Source organism: Oreochromis aureus, linkage group 20, assembly GCF_013358895.1.
Source record: "Oreochromis aureus strain Israel breed Guangdong linkage group 20, ZZ_aureus, whole genome shotgun sequence".
NCBI lineage: Eukaryota > Metazoa > Chordata > Actinopteri > Cichliformes > Cichlidae > Oreochromis > Oreochromis aureus.
The window spans coordinates 36,684,772-36,698,046 of record NC_052961.1 but is presented as its reverse complement, the minus strand read 5'-3'; the positions used below and the strand labels follow the sequence as shown (position 1 = coordinate 36,698,046).

At 43.5% G+C, this 13,275-nt stretch overlaps 1 protein-coding gene across 2 annotated transcripts in view; it reads left to right on the top strand.

Moving 5' to 3' along the window:
- The window catches only part of ccdc22 (coiled-coil domain containing 22), a 57,312-nt gene that overhangs the window by 13,730 nt on the left and 30,307 nt on the right, over positions 1–13,275 (top strand). The window lies entirely within an intron of this gene.

Here is a 13,275-nt window from a genome sequence, read left to right as displayed (position 1 = left end):
CGGAAACGTAAAATGATTGGCTAGAATTGGCTCAGGGAAAAAAAAGCACCGAAATAAAGCACCGAAATGTGCGCTGCTTTTCGGTCTGGTTCGGACACCGGTACCCATCCCTACTGAATACACTGCAAAGATGTCATTTACTCTAGTCTCTTTCTTCTGAGAGGAAACTGGAGTGTATAGCAGTTTTTCCTACTTATCAGTAATGGTGAAGTCATTATTGACTAAGTTGATTGAATTGTTCCTGTCACAAATGTATCTTTCATATCTTACTTCATTTTTTCACTAAAGTATTGCTACTAATGATGGAAAACATTTGGTGAAAGGCAAAGGTGCATCTTCATAGGGAACGAGAGCTGAATTAGAGGAACGAGGGACAGAAAGCAAAACCTATAAGTGACTTTTAAAGAGTTGCTCCGAAGAGCTCGTTTCTCACCCTTTATTTTGAATTATGTAGTACCCACTTAGACATTTAAGCGTTTTTATTTATTAGGGCCCGAGCACTGAGAGTGCGAAGGCCCTATTGTATCTGCTCTGTTTATTATTATTATTATTATTATTATTATTATTATTATTATTATTATTAGGGCCCGAGCACCGAGAGTGCGAAGGCCCTATTGTATCTGCTCTGTTTATTATTAGTATTATTATTATTATTAGGGCCCGAGCACTGAGAGTGCGAAGGCCCTATTGTATCTGCTCTGTTTATTATTACTATTATTGTTATTAGGGCCCGAGCACCGAGAGTGCGAAGGCCCTATTGTATCTGCTCCGTTTCTTATTATTAGGGCCCGAGCACCGAGAGTGCGAAGGCCCTATTGTATCTGCTCTGTTTCTTATTATTATTAGGGCCCGAGCACCGAGAGTGCGAAGGCCCTATTGTATCTGCTCCGTTTCTTATTATTATTATTATTATTATTATTATTCAGGCAAAACAAGGGCCTTTTTGAGGGCTTTAATATGCTCGAAAACTCATGAAATTTTGCACACATGCCAGGTCTGGTGAAAAATTTCGTATTTTAATGGTTTTACATATGAGCACTGGGAAATGGCTCTAGAGCGCCACCTATGCGCTGTTAAATGCAGCCTTACGACCACATCGTTTGGGCTACATCTATGAAATCTGGCACACATGTGTATCATGCCGAGACAAACAAAAAAGTCTGTGGCCACATATGACGCAAACCCAACAGGAAGTCCGCAATTTAGAAGTGAAGGTGACATTTTGGCTCTAATTTTGCCATTTCCATGCCTCGAACTTTTGCGAACTCCTCATTGGAATTTCATCGTACAAGCTTCATATTTGGTCAGTCTCAACTACACACCTGGGCCATGTTAAATTGCGGAGCTTTTGAGTTTTCGGGATACGGTGAGGGCGTGGCGCCACGGCGAATTTCGATGACTCGCCATGAAAATCTTATTGCCTCTCATTCTGTCATACATTGTCCGACCTTGACCAAAGTGGACACATATGATAAGGCTCCACCCTGAACATATTTCAACTGCCATATTTGACATCAGGTACAGCGCCACCTAGTGGGAACAGGAAATGTCATGTTTTACACTTTGGTGTACAGTATTGTAATGGGTGACATCTGCAGCCTCAAATTTCTCCAGGAAAGCCTTAAGGAGTTGGTCTTGGGTTACAGAGAAAACTGTGAGTTTTCGCTGAAGGGTGTGACCCCAGCAGCATGGCGAACATTGAGGTCTCGCCATGAAGAAACAAATTAGTGTAACTCAATGAAATCCAATGTGATCAGTACCAGATTTTACAGGGATGATGTCAGACCCGCCCTGAACAGATTGATATGCCCATTGTCAGGAATACGTAGAGCGCCACCTAGTGGCACCAGGAAATGTCATGTCTTTCATTTTGTTGTACTGATTTTCACAGGTTCATCGTGGCCACCTGAAAAGCGGTGAGTGTCACCATCAGTCCTTCATGATGCTTCTGTGCGAAAATTGTGACTTTAAACTGAGCAGGCGCACCCTGGTGGCAACGCGGTTCACCATGAAAGACGAAGTGGCTTTTGAGGGGCTTGGAAAGTTTAAAAAGTCTTGAAATTTGGCGCACACCTCCAATGTGATGAGTGCTTTCTTGTTATGTGATCATTTTCCTTGAATAGTGCAAAATGGCTCCACAGCGCCCCTACAAAATTTCAAAACATCAGCCCCTGCTCTGTGTTTTATTTATAAGTCTGAAACCTGGTAAGCTTATGGAGGATATCAAGATGTAAAAAAAAGTCTCTTGGAGCAATGTCCCAAATCCAACAGGAAGTCAGCCATTTTAAAATTAATGTGTAATTTTAGCCACTTTTTCGCCTCTTTTCAGGCCTCATACTTTGACGAACTCCTCCAAGGGATTTCATCAGATTAACCCAATCTCCTGTGTGTGTAATCTAAAGACCTTTGTGATGTTAAATTGCGAAGCTTTTTACGTTCAGGGAAACGGGGTGGTCATGGCGGCACGTGGAGTTTCAATCCCTCGCCAAAAAGCAGTAATCTGCTGTCGCTCAAAAACACAATGTCCAATCTCTCCCAAAGGTCGCAGGCGTGATGAGACTTGAGCTCGGAAATGTTTTTCATGCCATTTGTCAGTAATGGTTAGAGCGCCACCTAGTGGGACGACTATAATAATGGTTGAATGAGATGAAATGTTAGCTGGTGGTTAAATGCATGAATTCCATCAATGTGACATCAGATCGGACGCGCTGGTTTTAGGTGTTGGGCTTGGCTCGACGTGCTGGGGTGCGAGGGCCCTCGTATCGCTGCTTGCAGCTTTAATTAGGGCCCGAGCACAAAAGTGCGAAGGCCCTATTGTATCTGCTCTGTTTCTTATTATTATTATTATTATTATTATTATTATTATTATTATTATTATTATTATTATTATTATTATTTTTGACAAATGAATCGGCCTTTTGAGGGCCTAAACATGCTCGAAAACTCATGAAATTTTGCAGACTCGTCAGGTCTGGTGAAAATTTACGTATTTTAATGTCCGTAGACATGTCCAGGGAAAATTGGCTCAGTAGCGCCACCTAGAAAAATGAGAAACGCGAGCCCCGAGATGGGTATGACCTACATGTATAAAACTCGAACACATATCTAACGTTCGGAGGCGCACATAAAAGTCTATTATGGCCATGTCCTAAACCCAACAGGAAGTCCGCCATTTGGAAGTGAAGGTGACATTTTGGCTCTAATTTTGCCATTTCCATGCCTCGAACTTTTGCGAACTCCTCATTGGAATTTCATCGTACAAGCTTCATATTTGGTCAGTCTCAACTACACACCTGGGCCATGTTAAATTGCGGAGCTTTGAGTTTTCGGGTTACTGTGAGGCCGTGGCGCCCACGGCGAATTTCGATGACTCGCCATGAAAATCTTATTGCCTCTCGTTCTGTCATACATTGTCCGACCTTGACCAAAGTGGACACATATGATAAGGCTCCACCCTGAACATATTTCAACTGCCATATTTGACACCAGGGACAGCGCCACCTAGTGGGAACAGGAAATGTCATGTTTTACACTTTGGGGTACAGTATTGTAATGGGTGACATCTGCAGCCTCAAATTTCTCCAGGAAAGCCTTAAGGAGTTGGTCTTGGGTTACAGAGAAAACTGTGAGTTTTCGCTGAAGGGTGTGACCCCAGCAGCATGGCGAACATTGAGGTCTCGCCATGAAGAAACAAATTAGTGTAACTCAATGAAATCCAATCTGATCAGTACCAGATTTTACAGGGATGATGTCAGACCCGCCCTGAACAGATTGATATGCCCATTGTCAGGAATACGTAGAGCGCCACCTAGTGGCACCAGGAAATGTCATGTCTTTCATTTTGTTGTACTGATTTTCACAGGTTCATCGTGGCCACCTCAAAAGCGGTGAATATCACCATCAGTCCCTCTTGATGCTTCAGTGAGAAAATTGTGACTATAAACTGAGCAGGCGCACCCTGGTGGCAACGCAGTTCACCATGAAAGATGAAGTGGCTTTTGAGGGGCTTGAAAAGTTTAAAAAGTCTTGAAATTTGGCGCACACCTCTAATGTGATGAGGGATTTCTTTTATATGTTCATTTTCCTTGAAGAGCGCAAAATGGCTCCACAGCGCCCCCTACAAAATTTCAAAACAACAGCCCCTGCTCTGTGTTTTATGTATGAGTTTGAAACCTGGCAAGCTTATTGGAGATATCAAGATGTACAAAAAGTCTCTTGGAGCAATATCCCAAATCCAACAGGAAGTCAGCCATTTTAAAATTAATGTGTAAATTTGGCGACATTTTCCCCTCTTTTCAGGCCTCATACTTTGACGAACTCCTCCAAGGGATTTCATTAGATTTACACGATCTCCTGTGTGTGGAATCTAAAGACCTTTGTGATGTTAAATTGCGAAGCTTTTACGTTCAGGGAAGCGGGTGGTCATGGCGGCACGTGGAGTTTCAATCACTAGCCAAAAAGCAGTAACCTGCTGTCGCTCAAAAACACAATGTCCAATCTCTCCCAAAGGTCGCAGGCGTGATGAGACTCGAGCTCGGAAATGTTTGTTATGCCATTTGTCAGTAATGGTTAGAGCGCCACCTAGTGGGACGACTATAATAATGGTTGAATGAGATGAAATTTTAGCTGGTGGTTAAATGCATGAATTCCATCAATGTGACATCAGATCGGAAGCGCTGGTTTTAGGTGTTGGGCTTGGCTCGACGCGCCGGGGTGCGAGGGCCCTCATATCGCTGCTTGCAGCTTTAATTATTATTATTATTATTATTTCGGCAAATGAATTGGCCTTTTGAGGGCCTAAACATGCTCAAACACTCATGAAATTTTGCACACGCGTCAGGTCTGGTGAAAATTTACGTATTTTAATGTCCGTAGACATGTCCAGGGAAAATTGGCTCAGTAGCGCCACCTAGAAAAATGAAAGCGCGAGCCCCGAGATGGGTATGACCTACATGTATAAAACTCGAACACATATCTAATGTTCGGAGACGCACAAAAAGTCTATTATGGCCATGTCCTAAACCCAACAGGAAGTCCGCCATTTGGAAGTGAAGGTGACATTTTGGCTCTAATTTTGCCATTTCCATGCCTCGAACTTTTGCGAACTCCTCATTGGAATTTCATCGCACAAGCTTCATATTTGGTCAGTGTCAACTACACACCTGGGCCATGTTAAATTGCGGAGCTTTTGAGTTTTCGGGATACGGTGAGGCCGTGGCGCCACGGCGAATTTCGATGACTCGCCATGAAAATCTTATTGCCTCTCGTTCTGTCATACATTGTCCGACCTTGACCAAAGTGGACACATACGATAAGGCTCCACCCCTGAACATATTTCAACTGCCATATTTGACATCAGGGACAGCGCCACCTAGTGGGAACAGGAAATGTCATGTTTTACACTTTGGGGTACAGTATTGTAATGGGTGACATCTGCAGCCTCAAATTTCTCCAGGAAAGCCTTAAGGAGTTGGTCTTGGGTTACAGAGAAAACTGTGAGTTTTCGCTGAAGGGTGTGACCCAGCAGCATGGCGAACATTGAGGTCTCGCCATGAAGAAACAAATTAGTGTAACTCAATGAAATCCAATGTGATCAGTACCAGATTTTACAGGGATGATGTCAGACCCGCCCTGAACAGATTGATATGCCCATTGTCAGGAATACGTAGAGCGCCACCTAGTGGCACCAAAAAATGGCATGTCTTTCATTTTGTTGTACTGATTTTCACAGGTTCATCGTGGCCACCTCAAAAGCGGTGAATATCACCATCAGTCCCTCTTGATGCTTCAGTGAGAAAATAGTGACTATAACCTGAACGGCGCACCCTGGTGGCAACGCAGTTCACCATGAAAGATGAAGTGGCTTTTGAGGGGCTTGAAAAGTTTAAAAAGTCTTGAAATTTGGCGCACACCTCTAATGTGATGAGGGATTTCTTTTTATATGTTCATTTTCCTTGAACAGCGCAAAATGGCTCCACAGCGCCCCCTACAAAACTTCAAAACAACAGCCCCTGCTCTGTGTTTTATGTATGAGTTTGAAACCTGGCAAGCTTATTGGAGATATCAAGATGTACAAAAAGTCTCTTGGAGCAATATCCCAAATCCAACAGGAAGTCAGCCATTTTAAAATTAATGTGTAAATTTGGCGACATTTTCCCCTCTTTTCAGGCCTCATACTTTGACGAACTCCTCCAAGGGATTTCATTAGATTTACGCGATCTCCTGTGTGTGGAATCTAAAGACCTTTGTGATGTTAAATTGCGAAGCTTTTACGTTCAGGGAAACGGGGGTGGTCATGGCGGCACGTGGAGTTTCAATCACTCGCCAAAAGCAGTAACCTGCTGTCGCTCAAAACACAATGTCCAATCTCTCCCAAAGGTCGCAGGCGTGATGAGACTCGAGCTCGGAAATGTTTGTTATGCCATTTGTCAGTAATGGTTACAGCGCCACCTAGTGGGACGACTATAATAATGGTTGAATGAGATGAAATTTTAGCTGGTGGTTAAATGCATGAATTCCATCAATGTGACATCAGATCGGAAGCGCTGGTTTTAGGTGTTGGGCTTGGCTCGACGCGCCGGGGGTGCGAGGGCCCTCATATCGCTGCTTGCAGCTTTAATTATTATTACTAGAAAGGGAAAATTTCAGAAGAAATTTTATGTGTGCCTATGCCGCTGGTAATCAGTGTAGTTTGCCATTCATACAGCTACAGAGAGCAAAACTCAGCAGAGCAGCCATTCTCCACCATGAACTATGGTAAAACAAACACCGCTCGCGCCTCACAGATGACAGCTTACAGTTTTGGGTAAAGATGAAGTGACTTCGTACAGCGCCCGATTTGCAGGCGCTGTGCACACAGGTTCATGAGCAGAAGTCCCATTGTACCACGGCAGATCCGACAATGTTTGCATGAACACGCTTTGAAGCATTACGTTATGGACCACTTTTCACACATGGTTGGTGTACCCAAACAGCCGGCTGTAGCTTTTCAACTCACAGCCCGACACACACCAAAAACAGCCGAGAGAGCACAGACTACGCCCGAGGCGTGATTGCAGGTGCCGCTCAGGTGGGTCCACCTCCCCTGCAGCGGCACTGCAGACCACGCCCGCCACACACATGAAACACGTAAAATAAATATTTATGCACTTTTGCATTCACTTTTTGTTTTTGTTATTTTTACACAGTGTTCTGAATGATGAACAATGGTCTACAGCCAATCTTGTGTATTATTATACAAACTTTGGTTGTAAGATTCAGATAACTATTTAATAAAAGCTAAATATTATATATGAGAGTAAGAAAGAAAAGTATATCTTTGTGTCCACCTTTCTCTGTTAATGCCCTACCTGGCCCCCTGGCAAAAGCTTTGCTAGATCCGCCCCTGCACAGTTACCAGCTGTCAGCTACACAAAAAAAAGGAGCTTGGTGTATATTTGTCTCTCAGAAACAGTTCATAACTTCCTTCAACTCATTCATGTCACCTAAGGGTAAACCTGTTTCTCCATCACCTGTTCAGCTCTGATGATTCAGTAAGGACATCTGGTTTGGAACAGCCGTTTTTACAGCTGTGGCTGCAGCAAACATCAGCTGATACTAGAAATTAAAAGCAAATGAATTCTAACAACAGCTGATCAAGCTTAAACATGCTGCTGTTGTTTAGCGCGATAAACAAACAAGAGAGAAAAGCCGATCATTGATCAGTTTCATGACTGAAGTTTCAACAGGCGAGAGAATGACAGGGAGGCTGTCATAAAGTTCAACATCGGTAACATCGGTAACTTAGCGCGCACACAGCTGTATACAAACTCCGTAGTGCTAGCTAGCACGCAGATACAGTTATTGTAAGTGATTGAAAAAGTCAGCACAACGAAAATAAACTACACCTAAACTCGGTTTATATCTGACCCAAATAGAGTGCAGGTCATAACTTCTTACCTGAAATTCAGTTCACCTCACGCTCCTGCCTTCGCTTTCCTGATCCACGATTGACCTCCGCGTTAGCAAACACCGGTCGATCCGCGGTAGCCTCACCGCCTTGTATGTCTCGTTCGCGGCATGTCCTTTCTGTCACACACGGTGGATAGCTGCCCTCTGTTGTAGCTCCACCACCAAACAACTCAGTTATTTTTTCCACATCGACCAGCATCATCGGCCCATATAAGCGAAAAATAAGTCCAGCTAAGACACAGACCCTTGCCGGCGATCGGGCGATTAAACAAATTTTAGCCACCTCACTATCAGCCAAGCCTGGGTGGTTTTTCACGAAGGTCGCTAGCCGCTAGCTAGCTAAGCTAGCGGCGCTAAGCTAGCGGAGCTAGCTAGCTAGCCAGCCGGCTATCAGCAACACGTAAGAGAACTGTTGCTAAATAAACTACACCTAAACTCGGTTTATATCTGACCCAAATAGAGTGCGGGTCATAACTTCTACCTGAAATTCAGTTCACCTCACGCTCCTGCCTTCGCTTTCCCTGATCCACGATTGACCTCCGCGTTAGCAAACACCGGTCGATCCGCGGTAGCCTCACCGCCTTGTATGTCTCGTTCATGGTATGTCCTTTCTGTCACACACACCGTGGATAGCTGCCCTCTGTTGTAGCTCCACCACCAAACAACTCAGTTATTTTTCCACATCGACCAGCATCATCGGCCCATATAAGCGAAAAATAAGTCCAGCTAAGACACAGACCCTTGCCAAGCGATCGGGCGATTAAACAAATTTTAGCCACCTCACTATCAGCCAAGCCTGGGTGGTTTTTCACGAAGGGGCGCTAGCTAGCTAGCGCTAGATAGCTAGCCGGCTATCAGCAACACTTAAGAGAATTGTCGCTAATATGGGATGTCTTGATAAAACGAGCAGATATTTGAAGTTTACACACCTACATTCTCGCCTGAAAATATCTTAAAAGTGTATTTTGTGACCTAGAAACACGAATAAAAGACATATAAAACGAAGTGGTGTCCGCCATTGTTTGACTCGGTAGAGGCATGCTATGAATTGTGGGATATGTAGTTTTCACCAAGCATGGCACCCTTTAGGCCGTACTACTCCCGGTATACCACTAGAGAGAGCCAACACACCACAAATGAAGTCTGTTTCTATGGTGCCAAAAGCAGAATCTTTCTCAGGAGCCTAGAAATTGGCCTAAATTTGCACTAAAATCTAAATATTTCAAAAACTATAAAAGTTATAAACACCAAAAGTCACACCATACTAGCCCAGCTCCAGCCGCACAAAATGATGTAACATATGTACCCCTATTGTCAAAACTGTTTGGCAGAGGAGCGCGCGGAAAATTTTCACTAAAATATTAATATTTAAAAACTATAATAGTCATAAACACCAAAAGTCATAGCACACCATTCCAGATCCAGCCGCACAAAATGAGGTAACATATATGAAGCTTTTCTCAAAACTGCGGGCGTGATACGTGCGAAATTTAGGCGGAAGATGGAGAATAATAATAATAATAATAATAAGAATAATAAATCCGACGAATAGTAATATGTGTGCCTCTTGGCATAGGCACACATAATTATTATTATTATTATTAGGGCCCGAGCACAAAAGTGCGAAGGCCCTATTGTATCTGCTCTGTTTCTTATTATTATTATTATTATTATTAGGGCCCGAGCACAAAAGTGCGAAGGCCCTATTGTATCTGCTCTGTTTCTTATTATTATTATTATTATTATTATTATTATTATTATTATTATTATTATTATTATTATTATTATTATTTCGGCAAATGAATCGGCCTTTTGAGGGCCTAAACATGCTCGAAAACTCATGAAATTTTGCAGACGCGTCAGGTCTGGTGAAAATTTACGTATTTTAATGTCCGTGAGACATGTCCAGGGAAAATTGGCTCAGTAGCGCCACCTAGAAAAATGAGAAACGCGAGCCCCGAGATGGGTATGACCTACATGTATAAAACTCGAACACATATCTAACGTTCGGAGACGCGTAAAAAGTCTATTATGGCCATGTCCTAAACCCAACAGGAAGTCCGCCATTTGGAAGTGAAGGTGACATTTTGGCTCTAATTTTGCCATTTCCATGCCTCGAACTTTTGCGAACTCCTCATTGGAATTTCATCGTACAAGCTTCATATTTGGTCAGTGTCAACTACACCCTGGGCCATGTTAAATTGCGGAGCTTTTGAGTTTTCGGTTACTGTGAGGCCGTGGCGCCACGGCGAATTTCGATGACTCGCCATGAAAATCTTATTGCCTCTCGTTCTGTCATACATTGTCCGACCTTGACCAAAGTGGACACATATGATAAGGCTCCACCCCTGAACATATTTCAACTGCCATATTTGACACCAGGGACAGCGCCACCTAGTGGGAACAGGAAATGTCATGTTTTACACTTTGGGGTACAGTATTGTAATGGGTGACATCTGCAGCCTCAAATTTCTCCAGGAAAGCCTTAAGGAGTTGGTCTTGGGTTACAGAGAAAACTGTGAGTTTTAAGCTGAAGGTGTGACCCCAGCAGCATGGCGAACATTGAGGTCTCGCCATGAAGAAACAAATTAGTGTAACTCAATGAAATCCAATCTGATCAGTACCAGATTTTACAGGGATGATGTCAGACCCGCCCTGAACAGATTGATATGCCCATTGTCAGGAATACGTAGAGCGCCACCTAGTGGCACCAGGAAATGTCATGTCTTTCATTTTGTTGTACTGATTTTCACAGGTTCATCGTGGCCACCTCAAAAGCGGTGAATATCACCATCAGTCCCTCTTGATGCTTCAGTGAGAAAATTGTGACTATAAACTGAACGGGCGCACCCTGGTGGCAACGCAGTTCACCATGAAAGATGAAGTGGCTTTTGAGGGGCTTGAAAAGTTTAAAAGTCTTGAAATTTGGCGCACACCTCTAATGTGATGAGGATTTCTTTTTATATGTTCATTTTCCTTGAACAGCGCAAAATGGCTCCACAGCGCCCCCTACAAAATTTCAAAACAACAGCCCCTGCTCTGTGTTTTATGTATGAGTTTGAAACCTGGCAAGCTTATTGGAGATATCAAGATGTACAAAAAGTCTCTTGGAGCAATATCCCAAATCCAACAGGAAGTCAGCCATTTTAAAATTAATGTGTAAATTTGGCGACATTTTCCCCTCTTTTCAGGCCTCATACTTTGACGAACTCCTCCAAGGGATTTCATTAGATTTACGCGATCTCCTGTGTGTGGAATCTAAAGACCTTTGTGATGTTAAATTGCGAAGCTTTTACGTTCAGGGAAGCGGGGTGGTCATGGCGGCACGTGGAGTTTCAATCACTCGCCAAAAGCAGTAACCTGCTGTCGCTCAAAAACACAATGTCCAATCTCTCCCAAAGGTCGCAGGCGTGATGAGACTCGAGCTCGGAAATGTTTGTTATGCCATTTGTCAGTAATGGTTAGAGCGCCACCTAGTGGGACGACTATAATAATGGTTGAATGAGATGAAATTTTAGCTGGTGGTTAAATGCATGAATTCCATCAATGTGACATCAGATCGGAAGCGCTGGTTTTAGGTGTTGGGCTTGGCTCGACGCCGGCGGGGGGTGCGAGGGCCCTCATATCGCTGCTTGCAGCTTTAATTATTATTATTATTATTATTATTTCGCAAATGAATCGGCCTTTTGAGGGCCTAAACATGCTCGAAAACTCATGAAATTTTGCACACGCGTCAGGTCTGGTGAAAATTTACGTATTTTAATGTCCGTGAGACATGTCCAGGGAAAATTGGCTCAGTAGCGCCACCTAGAAAAATGAGAAACGCGAGCCCCGAGATGGGTATGACCTACATGTATAAAACTCGAACACATATCTAACGTTCGGAGACGCACATAAAAGTCTATTATGGCCATGTCCTAAACCCAACAGGAAGTCCGCCATTTGGAAGTGAAGGTGACATTTTGGCTCTAATTTTGCCATTTCCATGCCTCGAACTTTTGCGAACTCCTCATTGGAATTTCATCGTACAAGCTTCATATTTGGTCAGTGTCAACTACACACCTGGGCCATGTTAAATTGCGAGCTTTTGAGTTTTCGGGTTACTGTGAGGCCGTGGCGCCACGGCGAATTTCGATGACTCGCCATGAAAATCTTATTGCCTCTCGTTCTGTCATACATTGTCCGACCTTGACCAAAGTGGACACATATGATAAGGCTCCACCCTGAACATATTTCAACTGCCATATTTGACACCAGGGACAGCGCCACCTAGTGGGAACAGGAAATGTCATGTTTTACACTTTGGGGTACAGTATTGTAATGGGTGACATCTGCAGCCTCAAATTTCTCCAGGAAAGCCTTAAGGAGTTGGTCTTGGGTTACAGAGAAAACTGTGAGTTTTCGCTGAAGGGTGTGACCCAGCAGCATGGCGAACATTGAGGTCTCGCCATGAAGAAACAAATTAGTGTAACTCAATGAAATCCAATCTGATCAGTACCAGATTTTACAGGGATGATGTCAGACCCGCCCTGAACAGATTGATATGCCCATTGTCAGGAATACGTAGAGCGCCACCTAGTGGCACCAGGAAATGTCATGTCTTTCATTTTGTTGTACTGATTTTCACAGGTTCATCGTGGCCACCTCAAAAGCGGTGAATATCACCATCAGTCCCTCTTGATGCTTCAGTGAGAAAATTGTGACTATAAACTGAGCAGGCGCACCCTGGTGGCAGCGCAGTTCACCATGAAAGATGAAGTGGCTTTTGAGGGGCTTGAAAAGTTTAAAAGTCTTGAAATTTGGCGCACACCTCTAATGTGATGAGGGATTTCTTTTTATATGTTCCTTTTCCTTGAAGAGCGCAAAAAATGGCTCCACAGCGCCCCCTACAAAATTTCAAAACAACAGCCCCTGCTCTGTGTTTTATGTATGAGTTTGAAACCTGGCAAGCTTATTGGAGATATCAAGATGTACAAAAAAGTCTCTTGGAGCAATATCCCAAATCCAACAGGAAGTCAGCCATTTTAAAATTAATGTGTAAATTTGGCGACATTTTCCCTCTTTTCAGGCCTCATACTTTGACGAACTCCTCCAAGGGATTTCATTAGATTTACGCGATCTCCTGTGTGTGGAATCTAAAGACCTTTGTGATGTTAAATTGCGAAAGCTTTTACGTTCAGGGAAACGGGGTGGTCATGGCGGCACGTGGAGTTTCAATCATTCGCCAAAAAGCAGTAACCTGCTGTCGCTCAAAAACACAATGTCCAATCTCTCACAAAGGTCGGGCGTGATGAGACTCGAGCTCGGAAATGTTTGTTATGCCAT